This window comes from Lissotriton helveticus, chromosome 6 (assembly GCF_964261635.1).
Source record: "Lissotriton helveticus chromosome 6, aLisHel1.1, whole genome shotgun sequence".
Taxonomy (NCBI): Eukaryota; Metazoa; Chordata; class Amphibia; order Caudata; family Salamandridae; genus Lissotriton; species Lissotriton helveticus.
The window spans coordinates 145,926,942-145,943,373 of NC_136067.1; positions in this window are offsets into that span (position 1 = coordinate 145,926,942).

Below are 16,432 nucleotides of genomic sequence, written 5' to 3' on the forward strand. Positions count from 1 at the left end.
CTTGTGCCAGCTCTAGTTCAATCATGCCACATCATGAACTAAACTCATTTATATAACCAATGTACCTACTTTATTCCTTCCCACCTCTCCCATTTTGCCTATTTGTATTTTGCAAATTTTATATAATGTTAACTATGTATTTTTACTTTGTATTAACTAATTCATAATAAATGTATCCTTTTTTAAAACTTAAAAAAATTAATAAAACACATTCACATGCTGGAACCCAGGCTTGTTGTGAGGTGTATTCGACTGGTGAGGAATCATGGAATGTTCACTCAAACATGCTGGGGTAGAGTCCCTAAAAAGGGTAAGGATTGCCCTGCGGCATTCCTCTGGGGTGGTGTGGGGGGGCCTGCTGCGCTTCTCTTTCCCTGCGATGGTATGTGCATGATGTCCACCATAGGTTTTGTACCCTTCCAGTACTTAATCCTGTCTGTAGGCAAACTTTTCACACAGTGCAGCACACATGCAAGGTGTGAAAAGTAAGGAGAAATAAAAAAAAAACAATACTCCTACTAACACCTGCCTCAATGAGGCATTATTTTTTTATCACAAAGCCAAGTCTGACAGTTTTTGGTGATCTGTCTTTCCGTCAAAATCCATGGCAGGTAGTGTCGGCGGTACCACCCATGGAACATCCCTTCGATGCAAAGTATTGCAAAGCAGAGGGAAGTGCTGTTTGTGCTGCGTAGAGGGCAACTTTCCAGCACAAAAAAGTTTTATGTTGGAAAGCAAGGGCCAGATGTAGGTGTCCAAATACCGGTCGGAAACGGCCGAAAATACAGATTTTCAGCCGTTTCCGACCGGTATTTGGACATTGGTATGTAGGGGTCTAAAAAACCTACAGATTCGGTAATTTTACCGAATCGGTAATTTTACCAAATCGGTAAAACTACAGAATCGGTAAATTTACCGATTCTGTAAATTTTAGCTAATCGGTAAAATTACCGATCGGTAAAAATACCGAATCTGTAATTTGCTATGTAGGTAACACTGTTAAGAGTGCTACAGGCCATTCAGGATTCGGTATTTACCATGTAATACTATTACATGGTAAATAACGAATTCCTGTGTACATGCACATCTGTGCATGTACACCTGTGCCATGTGGCACACAGACATGCCCTTAGGGCATGTCTGTGTGTCACATGGCACACAAGCCTGAAACAGGGGTGCAACAGGGTGTCAAAGTGACACCCTGTCCCCCTTGTAAAATCGGTAAATTTACCGATTCGGTAATTACCGATTCGATATTTGCTATGGAATCCTATGGGCTTCAAGGCCCACAGGATTCCATAGCAAATACCGAATCGGTAATTACCGAATCGGTAATTACCGAATCTTAGCGATTCGGTATTTTTACCGATTTTTTTACCTACATAGCAATTACCGAATAGTAAATACCGAATCGTTAAAATTCGGTATTTACCATTCTGTAATTTGCTATTACCTACATCTGGGCCCAAATACTTTATCAAGAATTTGTACCATTTTGCAACACTTTTCATGACTTTATGGCAGCTAAAAATCTTGATAAATCTGCCTCGTAGGTTTTAAAAGGCTGTCACCCAGCACAAAGGAACAAGGAAACTGAATGTTCTATTTTAGTTTGTATTTAATGCTATGTTACGTTATGTTTTTTATGTCATGTTGTGGCATATTGTGATATATTATGATGTTTTATGTCCTGGTATGTATAATATGTTTCTATATGTTAAGGTATGTTATGATGTGTTATTGTATTGTATAGCATGCTAGGTGAAAGCATCTTATGTTATTGTGTATTACAGTATGTTATGGTGTATATGGGATAAAGTATCCCTTGCCAAACATTAGAAGAATATTGGAAGTCACCAAGGAGTTCTGTGATCATATAGAACAACACCATATAGAGGAACAAAGCCGAATGCTTACTTCTCGTATAAGGTTATGGAACTCCGAGGTGATCTGCAATATTCTTTTAACGTAACCCAGAGGGTATTTTATCTCTTATAGTACGTGGTGACACCATCATCCTTCCTATAAACAACTTAAATCTCGCTCCTTCATATGAAAGAGATGATATAGTTGCATATGTGAAACATAAAATCAAAATCTGTATGGAAAAATTAAACACATGAAAAAACAGTTAGTAGTTTGTTGCAAAACGATACTAGAATCAGTTTAATGTATGTCAAAGTAAAAACATACTGTAGCGGAGAATGTAAAGAAACATGCAGAGATATTCTATCTTCCCTGTAATATCCTATAGTGTGCAAAAAATAAATATGTTGTCACTTTTATATATTGCCTTTCCAGAGTATGAGGGAGTAAAGGCATCGCTTTTCCCATTATTATTTGTAAGATTACCGTCAGCTATCTTAATCACTGCTTCATGGGATTTTTCCCTTTGTGCTCTGTGCCCCATAACCAAGAACCTGTCTGCTTTGTTACCCTTCTCAGAGATGCATTGCTTAAGTCTAAGAAGCATGGGCTCTGTTTTTTTAGTTCTCATCACTTGCCTTCAATCATGATGATATCCTTAGTAATTTTGATGATGGTGGATGTCTTGTGCTTCTTTTCTAATTCGAGTGGCTGTTTGAGCAATTTATTTTCTGCCAGGATATCGTCTTGGTAGGCCCTGTGGGCGATTCCAATTGCTATGCCGTGTAAGTTCGTCTTACAGGTGTCCTAGTGTGTGTGTACGCGTGGCTCGAGGATCCCTCTTGGCCATGTAATTTAGTATACCTAGAATGGATTCCTCTCTACGGGCGGCTCTCTAAAAAGGCGAATCAACATCTTCGAGGATTTCCAGCTTCTTTCTGATCTACCAGCCTCCCCTTCTATCTCCAGCTGTGAATTGTCTGAAACAGTGCCACCCACCAGCTGGGCCCTGAGCAATCTATTCAATAGATTGCTAGACAGGAAGAGGCAGTCAATGCAAGTGTATGTCTGATGAACAGAGGACTAAAATAAATAGTCCCTCTCTGCTGGGTGCATATGCCACCAAGTGTCTGTTAACCCCTGTTCTATAAAATATTGTCTTAAATTTTTGGGCACAGATTTCATGTGTACTGATGCCTGGGCACGAGATCTCCTCCCATAACCGAAGTTCAGCTTGGCCGCCCCAAAGTGATCTCTAATAGTTTGAGTGAGAAAGGTTACTTGATTCGCATTCGAGATATAAATGTTGATAAATGTGAATTGTTCACTTTGCAATATCATGGTGAGTCCCTCATGGTTGTGTGGTATTCCATCACCATGTTATGGTAATGTAACATTACCACCCCTGCTGTCTTGTTCTTAGATGAGGTTCAGTATTGTTAAGGGTACATTTTGTGTCTCATTCAAATTATATCTGCCTTGAGGAGGTGGTTTTCCTGGAGAATTAATATAGCTGGGTCTGGATGCCTTAAATATTTCCAGACCCAATTGCTTTTAATCTGGGTGGGCATTAGCTTAAATGATCGTGTGACTTCAGTATTGTGTCCTATAAATGCACCTATTTTTGCTTAATTAGTGCAGCCTAGTTGTGGCTCAGGATTCCTAGAAATAATTCCCCTTAACCAAACAAACTGACCAGAAAAACTTTGAATAAGATATTTTTGAAGTCCTAAGAGCTGCCAATCCTTAGACCCCGGCAACCATTCCAAGGTATTAAGAACAGATACCCAGTATGGGTTCTGGCAGCAATTGTCATGAACTTCAGGGACATTATGATACACACTAAGGGGCCAATTAGGATGGCGAACGGACCTGCGTCTGTCCGCTACCCCAGAGGTGGAGGGACCATCTGCAGGGGCAGCGGCGGTCCCTCCGTGCGAATTAGGATGTGACTGAAACCCTGGCGGTCACATCCTGTATTTTTAACATTTACATGCACAAAGCGGCAGGCACCGCGCTGTGCCTGCCACTTTGTGCATGTAAATGCTGGGGGGTACCATAGGTACCCCCCATGTGCACCCCCCACCCCCCGATGCCCTGGGGGCCCGTAATGGGCCCCCAAACGCCAAAGTCCACATGCTTTTCCACGGCGGAAAACCCGCCGTGGAAAAGCATGTTTCCCCATGCATCCTAATATGGCTGGCAGTGTCTTTCAATCATCCAATCAATCAATCAAACAGATTTAAAAATCAATCAATCAATCAATCAATCAATCAATCAAACAGATTTATAAAGCGCGCTACTCACCCGCTAGGCTTTCAAGGCGCTGGTAGGGGAGGGATCCGTTACTGCTCGAAAAGCCAGGTCTTGAGTTGCTTCCTGAAGGAGAGATGGTCCTGGGTCAGTCGTAGGTGGATGGGGAGGGAGTTCCATGTCTTGGCCGCCAGGTAGGAGAAGGATCTTCCTCCAGCGGTGGCTCTGCGAATGCGTGGGATGGCGGCGAGGGCGAGGCTGGTCGATCGCAGCTGGCGGGTGGGCGTGTAGAAAGTGAGGTGGTTGTTGAGGTACTTGGGGCCCAGGTCGTGGAGAGCCTTGTATGCGTGGGTGAGGAGTCTGTACGTGATTCTCTTGCTGACGGGGAGCCAGTGCAGGTCTCTCAGGTGGGCGGAGATATGGTTGTGGCGGGGGATGTCCAGGATGAGTCGTGCGGAGGCGTTCTGTATGCGCTGGAGTCTTTTCTGTAGTTTGGCTGTGGTTCCAGCGTAGAGGGTGTTCTCCTCTCTCCCCGGTCTCGCGGCGGAAAAGCGGCGGACGGTCTTGCCGTCCGCAGATGACCCCCCGTCATCCTAATCTGGCGGGGGGTCATTTCTCTCACCGCAGCGGTGAATCCGCATCCTCCGGGCCGGCGGTGGCTTCCGCCGGCCTGGAGGATGCGGATTCACCGCAATCGTAATCGGGCCCTAAGTATGAACAAATTTAATATATTTCCTTCCCCTCCAATCCCTGCTCCCCAAAACTATACCTCTTCACTAGGCCCAGGCTTCTAAGGCCTTACATGCTACAAACCTTGCTGCTGTTGTCTTGTGGCCCCTAGAGCGCCGGACACTGGCAAGCACCTTATGTCCATCTAAGCTGTCCAAATGAATTTTTTAAGCTGCACACCTCAGTGTTAATTTGTTATTACTCCTGTGGGTGTCCATTTTTCGTGTTTCTTTGGACGCCCTGTATCTCTGAGGACATGAGACCTGCATTTGCCAGGATTGCTCTTAGGTGTCCCGCAACAAGCGTTGTCCCTCTGCATCTGGTGTCACTTCACCTCCCTCTTTGGGTCTAATCAGTGTTACGCCTTCTGCTGTATTCAAAATTGTTGTTTCACAGCAACTCCATTTAAATTGGAGGTTCTTCGTTTATAGCCGTCTGTGTTTTATCTGCTAGTTGTTCAACTACTGTGTCTCTTTTGGAAGTCTCTGCAACGCTGCAGTATGGCGGCTACCAGGTATTCCAAGACGGAGACGTAACTACCTTGAAGGATGTGGAATCTGCCTCTTTGTGCTTTTGCCAAGATTTTTCTTTTAAGTGGCAATTTGCCATATTAATGACATGTCTTGGGCGAGCGTTGGTGCCTTCGCCTTTTCTTCCCACCCTGTGTGCCTGCTCGATGGTGATGTGGGTCACAATTATCCTTCCCTAGAATAATCTGAACCACATCTGTGATGAAGGCTATTACCTTTTAGACTTCCATGTCCTTGTTCAACTCTTTTAGGCGGATGTTGTTCCTACGGGACCTATTTTACAGGTCCTCATATTTAGAGGTTAGCCATTAAATTTGCAAATCCATATAACAGATCATAGTGGTATTGAGTTGATCTGTTTCAGAGAAGGGTTTTAGTTGTAGCTCGGCAGCTTCCTTTCTTTGATTGAACAACCAAATATCCACCTTGCAGTGTGTTATATTTTTAAGCAGTTCACTTCACAGTGAGGACATGTTTTTGGATATTGATCTGTTAATATCAGTTTTCAACTCCACAAACATGCCTTTAGATCCTCTTTAGTTAGGCACCACATATTTTTTTTATGCTATGCTCATGCGTAATAGGACTGTCAGCATTGGCAGGGGTTTGAACTCTATTTGCTTTCAATGTACTTTGCATTGCAGAAGCTCTGACTCCTCAAAAATAGCACAGATATACCTAGGATGTCCACCCTCCACAGCTGTCTACTTAGTGGGCTTGATCAGGTGCATTACATGGTTTTGAGGCACTAACTGGCTGGCACAGCATCCCCATTTCACAAATGTTAAAAGGCACAAACCATATGAGGGTCCCTCAACATCAGATGAAGAAAACAGTGGGGGGACCAGTGTATGCACAGCCACGCACTGCTTCTTAATCCTGTGGGATATCAGGAGACACAAGGGGGCCCGCATGCCCCAATTCCCTTTAGTCCACTTTAAGGGTACCGAGCTCTTGCACAGCTTTCACTGGGCGCTAAAAGGGTTCCCGGGTCTGCCCACATGATGAAGATCCCCAACTTGCTCTTCTTATGCCTGATCACCAGAGGCTCACCGGCAGTCAAATTGGTTGAACCACTGCCTCTCCCCCGCCTCCATTCTTAAATATTGCTGTGAATCCCGCACATCACCCATGGGCTAGCCACTCAAGAACTCGAGTCGTGCATCCAGTGGCTGCCACCTTGTGTCCTGGGTCTAATGCGGCCCGCTGGTATGGTGCTGCTTCTTTCGTGCTGATCGTGCTCTCCTGCCTCTGCACAGCTCAACTTCGGGCAGAGACCATGCCTTGATGTCTTCCGGAACTGCAATAATGTAATCAAGGGAAATATGATAACTCACCCAATGAAAGGCTTCAACATCAAGCTCAAAACCAATGCCACTTGCGACACAATGAACGTAATTTACATAATTAAATGCCCACGTGGCCAAGTGTACGTCGGCAAGACCGAAAGGAAAGTGAAAACACAAATAAATGAACATAAATCAAACATTAGAACAAATTATGCAAAATCAACTATTGCTGTCCACTTCAATGAAAGGCAACACCATATTTCTCAACTGAGGTTTTTAGTGCTGGAATCAGTAATAAACAAGCATTTACAATGCAACGGTTTTGCCTTTGCAGCCAGCATGCGATCCTACACGCAGAACCCCCAACAGCACAATTTACAAACTACAAGCATTGGCATTGAATTTAAAGCATATTTAATTATATATGATGACAAAAAAATAATTATAAAAAAGCGTTGGCTAATCCTACGAGTCGAAATGCACATGACATCTCTTATGACCAAGTAAATTCCAGCAGCAAAAGTCCCATAAACCAACACATACCATAAACACAGCACCTCAACACACAAGTAGCGTTTCAAGGCACTGCTGCCCCTCTCTAATCACATGCTGATGGATGTACCCCGTCCTAAAATTAAAAGTGAAAGGGGAGGGGGGCGGGAACGGGCACACGGGAGGGGGGCGGATCGGACACACGGACAGGGGGGGGGGGGGAACGGCGGACAAAATACATAAACTTACCTGATTGCCTCGTGGGAGCCAGCTGCCCCTTCCACCATTGCCCCTCCAACTCCATGGCATGGGAGAGGCGCAGCTCCGGGACACCCGTGCACCGCTCCGACCTGTGGTTTCAAGAAAGACAACGGAGAGTGAAAGGGGAGGGGGGGCGGGAACGGGCACGCCCTGACAACAAAAAAAAAAAACTCCTGACGGATAGAGGAGTGACGAGTGCATACAGCGGGACCTGGCCACGGGCAGCGTAAGCATTTACGGCCGGAAACACGGGGGGAGGGGCGGGAACGGGGCACACACGGGCAGCGGGAGGGGGGCGGGATATCAAATAAAAATGCAGAGCACTGACCTGGACTTCGTGGAGCAAAGAGAAGTCGACGGGCCCCCGGCGCCATCTTCGGCGGAATGAGAGAACACGCCCTGACAAAAAAAAAAAAAAACAACACGCCCACCGCCGAGATGAGCGCACAGAGGGGCGGAGAGGGAAAAAATCACGGGAACGCCCCCGAATCTGGTCCGGCCTTTGACGGACAGATCCGGCTCCCAATGGCTAGCCTCCATTTATGGAGCTAGCCAATGGGAGGAGGGGGCGAGGAGGGGGCGGGATACCCGACCCAACAGAGAAACATAAGGATTTTGCTAGCGCATGCGTACTTCGTACGCATTGCCAGCAAAACCTAAAAAGGGCTCATTAACTTACTGTCCTTAGTGAGAATCTGATTACATAGCGTGACATTACTGAAACATGTCTCCTGACTCTTCTAGGAGATAGAATAATCTTCGTTTGCCTAATTCGTAAATACATCTAGAATTCATGAGGGATGTCACGCATCTATAACTCTCTGGGGAGGTCACGCATCTAGAATTCATGGGGGAGGTCATGCATCTAGAACTCTCTGGGTAGGTCACGAATCTAGAATTCAGGGGGGAGGTCATGCATCTAGAATTCAGGGGGGAGGTCATACATCTAGAATTCAGGGGGGAGGTCATGCATCTATAACTCTCTGGGGAGGTCACGCATCTAGAATTCATGGGGGAGGTCATGCATCTAGAACTCTCTGGGTAGGTCACGAATCTAGAATTCAGGGGGAAGGTCACACATCTAGAACTCTCTGGGGAGGTCACACATCTAGAATTCAGGGGGTTATGCATCTAGAACTCTGTGGGGAGGTCACACATCTAGAACTCTGTCGGGAGGTCATGCATCTAGAACTCTCTGCGGTCATGCATCTAGAACTCTGTGGGTAGGTCACACATCTAGAATTCATGGGGGAGGTCATGCATCTAGAACTCTGTGGGGAGGTCACACATGTAGAATTCAGTGGGGGTCATGCATCTAGAGCTCTGTGGGTAGGTCACACATCTAGAATTCATGAGGGATGTCACGCATTTATAACTCTCTGGGTGGTCATGCATCTAGAATTCATGGGGGAGGTCATGCATCTAGAACTCGCTGGGTAGGTCATGCATCTACAATTCATGGGGGAGGTCATGCATCTAGAACTCTGTGGGTAGGTCACGCATCTAGAATTCATGGGGGAGGTCATGCATCTAGAACTCTCTGGGGAGGTCACGCATCTAGAACTCTCTGGGTAGGTCACGCATCTAGAATTCATGGGGCAGGTCATGCATCTAGAACTCTCTGGGTAGGTCACGCATCTAGAATTCATGGGGGAGGTCATGCATCTAGAACTCTCTGGGGAGGTCACGCATCTAGAACTCTCTGGGGAGGTCACACATCTAGAATTCAGGGGGGAGGTCATGCATCTAGAGGTCATGCATCTAGAACTCTCTGGGGAGGTCACGCATCTAGTACTCTGTGGGAGGTCACACATCTAGAATTCAGGGGGGTTATGCATCTAGAACTCTGTGGGAGGTCACACATCTAGAATTCAGGGGGATCATGCATCTAGAACTCTCTGAGGAGGTCACACATCTAGAACTCTCTGAGGAGGCCAGACAACTAGAACTCTCCGAGAAGGGCCTTCCCTGCCAACAGACACAAGACTAGCACAAGGAATGCACAAGATATGACCAGAGACGAGAACATCCCAGGAGTGCCCAAGGTGCAAGCGTAATCCCGAACCCTCTGGAGTGCACTCTCTACCCGAGCACCTTAGAACAATCCGAGAAACACAGACTCTGCCCTCGTACCCTAGATCAATGTACCTGGTGCACACCGTGACTCCGTGCACTAGAGCTCTTCTGGAAGGGAACGCCGTACCAGTGTAATCTAGAACACCCTGAGGGCAGACCCTACTTCCAGCACACCTTACGGCTCTACTACAGTGGAATGCCCCGCATACACACCGAGAACAAACAAGCAGGATAAACCTTCCAGAATGATCTAGAATGTTCTGAGGAGAGAGCACAGCCTGTCGCAGCACACACCAGAAGACCAGGAAAGTAGAGCCCTCTTCCAGAGGAGTCCAGAACCGGAAGTGGGTACACCCTCTCAGTACACCTTCTCAGTACACACTCTCAGTGCGTCCTCTCAGTACACCCTCTCCTCAGTACACACACACCCAGGACGCCTTCTCAGTAGGGCCTCTTACTACACCCTCAGTACACCCTCTCACTACAACCTCTCAGTAAACCCTCTCAGAACGTCCTCTCAGTACACCCTCTCCTCAGTACACCCTTTCAGTACGGCCTCTCACTATACCCTCTCAGTACAGTCTATCACACCCCGAGGAGGGCACTGTTAGACAGACACGCTCGCACTCCGCCACAATTTGAGGACGGTGCACTCCACCAGTGCACACTAAACACCCCTCCCCCAGTGCACACCAGATAACTTCCAGAGTTGCGCACCCTGGCGGCGCCCGCGGCCAGACACTGCCTATGAGGAGAGTAACATATTTAGAGAACTCCAGAAGAGGAGTGTGAGAGTTGTGTACCTGGCCACAAATAGTTAAATATGGCGTATGCAAGAGGGGCACACACGGTTACAACATTCTTAAACGCGGTATGTAGCGCAAGGGCAGTCACACTCTTTAAGGTGGGCAGCGCTTTACGGGGCACGTTCTAGACCCAGGACTCCAACGCTGGCAGGCTCTGTGCCACCCGGAGCCTGGCACACTCTACTAGAAAACAGCGCAACGTGAACAAAAGAAAGTACTCTTGCTGGTGAAGGCACCAAAACAACAACAAAAATACAACTTCTGAGTGTTTACCTACACGTGTTGTCAAACGTGGTGTGTGTGTTATTACATGAAACGCGAGATATATAGTGAAAGAGCTTACCCGGATTTCGTCAATATATAAAAAAAACATCTAAACTTCCTTCAACTTGCAATTACGGAAACGGGCTGTCCCCTGTCTACCTTCGAGCGCTTCCAAAGTTTCAAAGGGTGCCTACTAATATTGTGGATTTAAAGTATTATTAAATGTGTAACTACGTACAGTGCTTGGAAACTGTAGAAGTGCTTTGTAGCGCAGTATGTAAATCACGTTATTCACATTAATATTATTAAGACGGTAGGGGGGCGGGAACGGGGCCGGGGAGACAAAGAGAGCGAGGCAGCGGTAGGGGGGCGGGAACGGGAGTCGAGGCAGCGGTATGGGGGCGGGAACGGGGCCGGGGAGACACGGAGAGCGAGGCAGTGGTAGGGGGCGGGAACGGGAGCCGAGGCAGCGGTAAAAAGCAACAAAAACGGGTAGAGGAGTGACGAGTGCATACAGCGGGACCTGGCCACGGGCAGCGGAAGCATTTACGGCCGGAAACACGGGGGGGGAGGGGCGGGAACGGGGCACACACGGGCAGCGGGAGGGGGGCGGGATATCAAATAAAAATGCAGAGCACTGACCTGGACTTCGTGGAGCAAAGAGAAGTCGACGGGCCCCCGGCGCCATCTTCGGCGGAATGAGAGAACACGCCCTGAAAAAAAAAAAAAAAAGAACACGCCCACCGCCGAGATGAGCGCACAGAGGGGCGGAGAGGGAAAAAATCACGGGAACGCCCCCGAATCTGGTCCGGCCTTTGACGGACAGATCCGGCTCCCAATGGCTAGCCTCCATTTATGGAGCTAGCCAATGGGAGGAGAGGGCGAGGAGGGGGCGGGATACCCGACCCAAACAGAGAAACATAAGGATTTTGCTAGCGCATGCGTACTTCGTACGCATTGCCAGCAAAACTTAAAAAGGAAGGTAGAGATAACACCAAATACCTCCTACAAAGAGAAAACGCTTGGATTTACAAGCTGAATTCTATAAAACCATTTGGACTGAATGAACGTGTTGAATATTCCTGTGACTTGTAATATATAATACACCTGTATTGGTGATGCATTGATGCTTATTCTTTTGTGTGTTGTTAGTTTTAAAACACAGCAGGGTAACGTAACGAACATTACTTCTGGTCACATCACACCATTGTACCACTCCACATGTCGACACTCCACGTTTAGCTGTTCTGTTGTATTTATGTTATTGTCCCTATTCTCGACAATCGAACTTTATTGATCGTGCGAAGCCACACGCACTTCCCAAAACCGTCAGCCATTTTTTAATACAGTCCGCTTTCTAGCCTTATTTGCACATTCGACCGCTAAGACAGTCCATCGTCGCTGTCTCTAGCGTACACACTTAAAGACCGCATGCGTCAAACGTAATGACATACTGCCGATCCCGAATCCCGGCACGAACATCCCGGAAACGCCATCAAACATTTCAAGTAAGTCGGCTGATGCCGCAGACTTTTCTTAACCCGCTATTAGGACTTGTTAGACTTTATTAACACAGATGATAATCCTTTTTGCTGCCTGTTTTCTACTAGATTACGTGCATAACGAAGACACCATTGACGCGTAAGCCGTTCATATATATTACCCAATTCACGTTTTTAAACACAGAACATAAGGGGTGTACGATTCACTACATTCGACACATGGGGAAAATGCATGAAAGCAAACAGCATGATATGTGTTTTACAATGTAAATGTGATAAATGTTATAGCTTCTTTCAATATACCCAATGCTATATCCTTTTTAATTTTTCTCTGTTATAGAGCTCCCAGATGAAGGGCACATATGCCCGAAATGCATTGGAGCATGAGTTAAATACATCAAATTTATAATTTGTTTATAGAAATAAGAATGAAAATAATTCAAAATGATAAAGGACCTATGAAATAAAATAAAGGTTTTTGAAAAAGGAACGAAGGAGTCCAGTTATTGGAACCAAAGGCGTGCCCTAAACAAGGATGCTCCCAAATCATTGGTAGCACAATTTTCGATATTTAGCAGATTGACGTGATTGCAGCACTCAGACTGGGAAAGGGAGCCTGTGCATGTTCCTCAACAGCATGGTGGGGAAGATGTAAAGTGTGCATGACTATTTGACCAGCCCAAGCGGGCCGGCAAAGCAGTCGTGCGCATTTAGGGAGTACACACCACTCCCACCCCCTGCACTGGCCACCCCCGCCCCGAGAGCTACTGACTGCAATAGGAAAACTAAAATGATAATAATGTTATGTTATTATCATTTTATTTTTCCTTTTGTTCAGTGGGGCGAGGCTCCTCCACTTTAGCGGCGGAGCTGCCACGTCTCCATCTAAGCTTAGTTTTGCAACAGTAGCGATATTTGTTATTCTTAAGCTTGGAACAGCTACTTGAACATAATGCATAATACTTCAGAGTCAAAGGCGTGAAATTTGAATGTGAGTGCAACAGGGATTTATCGAATCCTAATTCTCCACACACAGTTAATGATGCAGAGACATTAGGGAGTTTTTTTTTACTCTTATGCAAATTGAAATAGTGATTTCGCTATTAAGGGTTGTAAATTACCGTCAAATGAAACTGAACGGTAATTTGCCAATACCTTGAAAAATGCACTAAAATGCATATATGGTCACATGGCAATTTCAGGGGGTACAACAGGGTGTCCTTTTGGCACCCTTGAAATTGCATGGGCAATTTGCGAGTACCTATTTGGTTCTCGCAAATTGCGCATTCAATTTCCATTGATTCCTATGGGCCTGTAGGCCCATAGGGATCAATGGGTAGCAATTCCTTAATTGTGACTTGCAATTTGCGAGTCACAATTGAGGAATGTTTTGAAATCGCAAAAATGTTTGCGATTCCTACATGCATAGACAATTGCGATTCTTTTAAAAATCGCAATTAAAGAATCGCAGTTGCCTATTTTGATGCATGTGAACCTATGTCTCTAAGAAGTCGGTGTACTTTCATTAGTTACCACTGCTTTCTCTACAGTGGCCTCTCAGCAGCAACTATTTGCCTGTCTGGGAGTTATGGGTTGGACATATAGTCATATCTGTGATTTCATTGGAGGTTAAAGGGTGTGTGATATCACATGATTTATCTGTGATAAGTAGGCCCCTTCAGGCATCATGCCCACAAACATGTTAAGGCCTGGGTAATGTGGGCTCTGTTCCACAGCCCCAGCCTTTCAAGGGGCCCCATATAGAACCAGCTCTGTTCTGCAGAGTCTAGCCTTGATGACCCTGAATAATTCTTAACAGATTGTTTTAAATACTATTTCATTTAATTTATTTTGCTGTGTTTGAGGTGTGAAAGTCTAACCACAGGCATTTTGCAGAGGAATGTTGTTTTTATGTTTCATGTAATATTCATAAAAAAAGTTTCTTTTAGATCAAAGTGCAGCCTCACATATGAGAACTGGGAGGACGTCACAGAGATTTGCAGTATATTAATGAGCTGCTGCTGTGTTACAATATTGAAAACACCCGTCGCTGACCTTGAATATTATATGTAAACACATTTAGAATTTGGACGAGTGTGTCAGTGACCTGGCCAAAGAGGGCATGAAGAGCTGAAACCTGATCATAAATTCAATGGGCCTCATTTATGAGGTTTTGGCGCAGGTCAGCGCCGCGAGGAATCTTGCTTTGCTGCTCTGCAGGAACGCGCCATATCTAGAAGATATGGCGCATTCCTGCCATTTTTGCCTGCTATGGCACACAATGTGCTGCTATGCGCCTATGCAGGCACCTTTGCACCATAGTGCAAGGGTGCCAGCGTTGCGGGGCTGATTGATTTTGTGCAATAAGAGACACCTTCCTGCACATAATCAACCAATTGAGGCGATTTCTTCTTTCTATGTGTGCTGCACAATATAGTACACAGAGAAAAAGAAAAAAACGAGGAGAAATGTAAACATTTCTCCTCGTTGCGCCTCCCTAACACCACCCCTGCGGTGGCGTTTAATTCTGACGCATTCCCAGTGTTTTGATTTCTTGTAAATCTGGGAATGCTTCAGATTCCAAGGGTGTTCCGTGGGAACACCCAGAGCAACACCCATGGAATGCCCCTTTCACGCAGTGTTCTGTGTGAAAGGAGCACATATTTACAAGGGCATGAAAAGCCACGTAAAATGGCTTTACGCGGCCTTGTAAATATGCCGGGGCACATTGTGCCACCAGAATGTCAAAAAAGTGAATTTAAAAAAAGTGCTGCAAGGGGACTCATTAATGAGGCCAAAGGTGTTCCGAAAGGGGCCCTCAAAATACATTTGGTCCAGGGCCCCCAAAAATCCTTAAGATGTAAATGCATATTGGGCAATAATGTGTGTTTACCAGAGGAGCTGACATAAACAAGTATTTTGCAGATGTAATGTGACACAAGGTTTCCTCCAAATTTTCATTTATTTGTGTACTTATCTTTTGTTCGACAAATCTTCACTCTTGTGGGATCTCTTCTTTTTATACTTTGGAAATTTGGTAATTTTCAATAGGAATCCCCCATATTCCTCAGTTTGGGCTTCACTTTTATCCAGAGGTTTTGGCTGCTGAAAGCAACTGTGAGTGAAAGCAAAAAACTCACAACCAGGGCCGGACTGGCTGTAGCGGGCACTGGGCGTTTCCCGGTGGGCCGCCAGGGTTGGGGCCGGGTTTGGACCCCTGGGGGCCATTTTGGTTACTGGAGGCCGGTTTTGCAGAATAGCTGCTATATCGGCCCCCTGTATTAAAAGTAGCTGCAGTGTTTTACACGCACACCCCCTCCTCATACCCTCTCCGCGCCGGCCCAACTCAATTGCCAGGGCCGCTTTGCAATCCCAGTAGGGCCCTGCTCACAGCTCTGAAGGGGCCTGTAGTCTTTGGTACCGTCCCTATCTGGATTAAGAGGCACTCGCTAAGAGGCCTAGATCTTTCCTTCCAGCAGATGTGGTTGATTTGTTATCTAGGTATTTTAGGGTCTTCTTGTGTAAATGCCTTGTATGTGATACAGGTAGTCTTGCTGGTGCTTCCTGTATCTAGACGCAATCAGTTATATGAAGTCAGGACTAGACTGATATCATTGAATGCAGTGCAAGTCGCGCCTTGGGGCTGCCGGGTGACAAAGCCTTGGACTAGCCCTAAACATGGCTTGAACTAGGCCATTTAGAACTAAAATGGAGAGGAAATGTCTATTGGTTCTTAGAGAGATATTTCTAAATAATAAATAAGGGTTGCTTGGTGTCATGAATGATGTGCAGTCAAAGTGATTCTGCTGCACATGTTAAAACTGTTCTTTCCTGAGGTTGGATAGACTGGGGCTGTACTAAGCCCAAAACTCCATTTTGGATTTTATTACATGACCATGTTTTCATTCTTACTGTCTCGAAACAAAGCAAAATATGCACTGAAGTATTATGATTGTATGAAAGTATTGTGGTTCTGTCATTTCATTTCATAAGATGTTGCTCTTTGTATGCTCTGGAGGAAGCTTTCCTCTCAGAATGTTGCTATACAACATTCTTCCTGTTTTCCCTGTCCCAAGATCAGTAGGCCTATTCATTTTATGACTATGTCATTGTTTTACATGTAGCATGATCTGTACTGTCACACCCGATGACATTCGAGCAAATGCATGCTAATTATCTATACTAATATAATAGAGAGCCCAAACCTTTGAGGCGGGTAATCTCAGGAACCACAGCACCAATCACAACACCCAATACAGCGTTGGAAAGGGCAGTTGCAGCAGAAGGACATAGGCTATGCAGACGCCCACCATATACATTTAAAAGGTAAAAGAACTGTGCTAGCAAAGTAGTCCCTTGTGGGC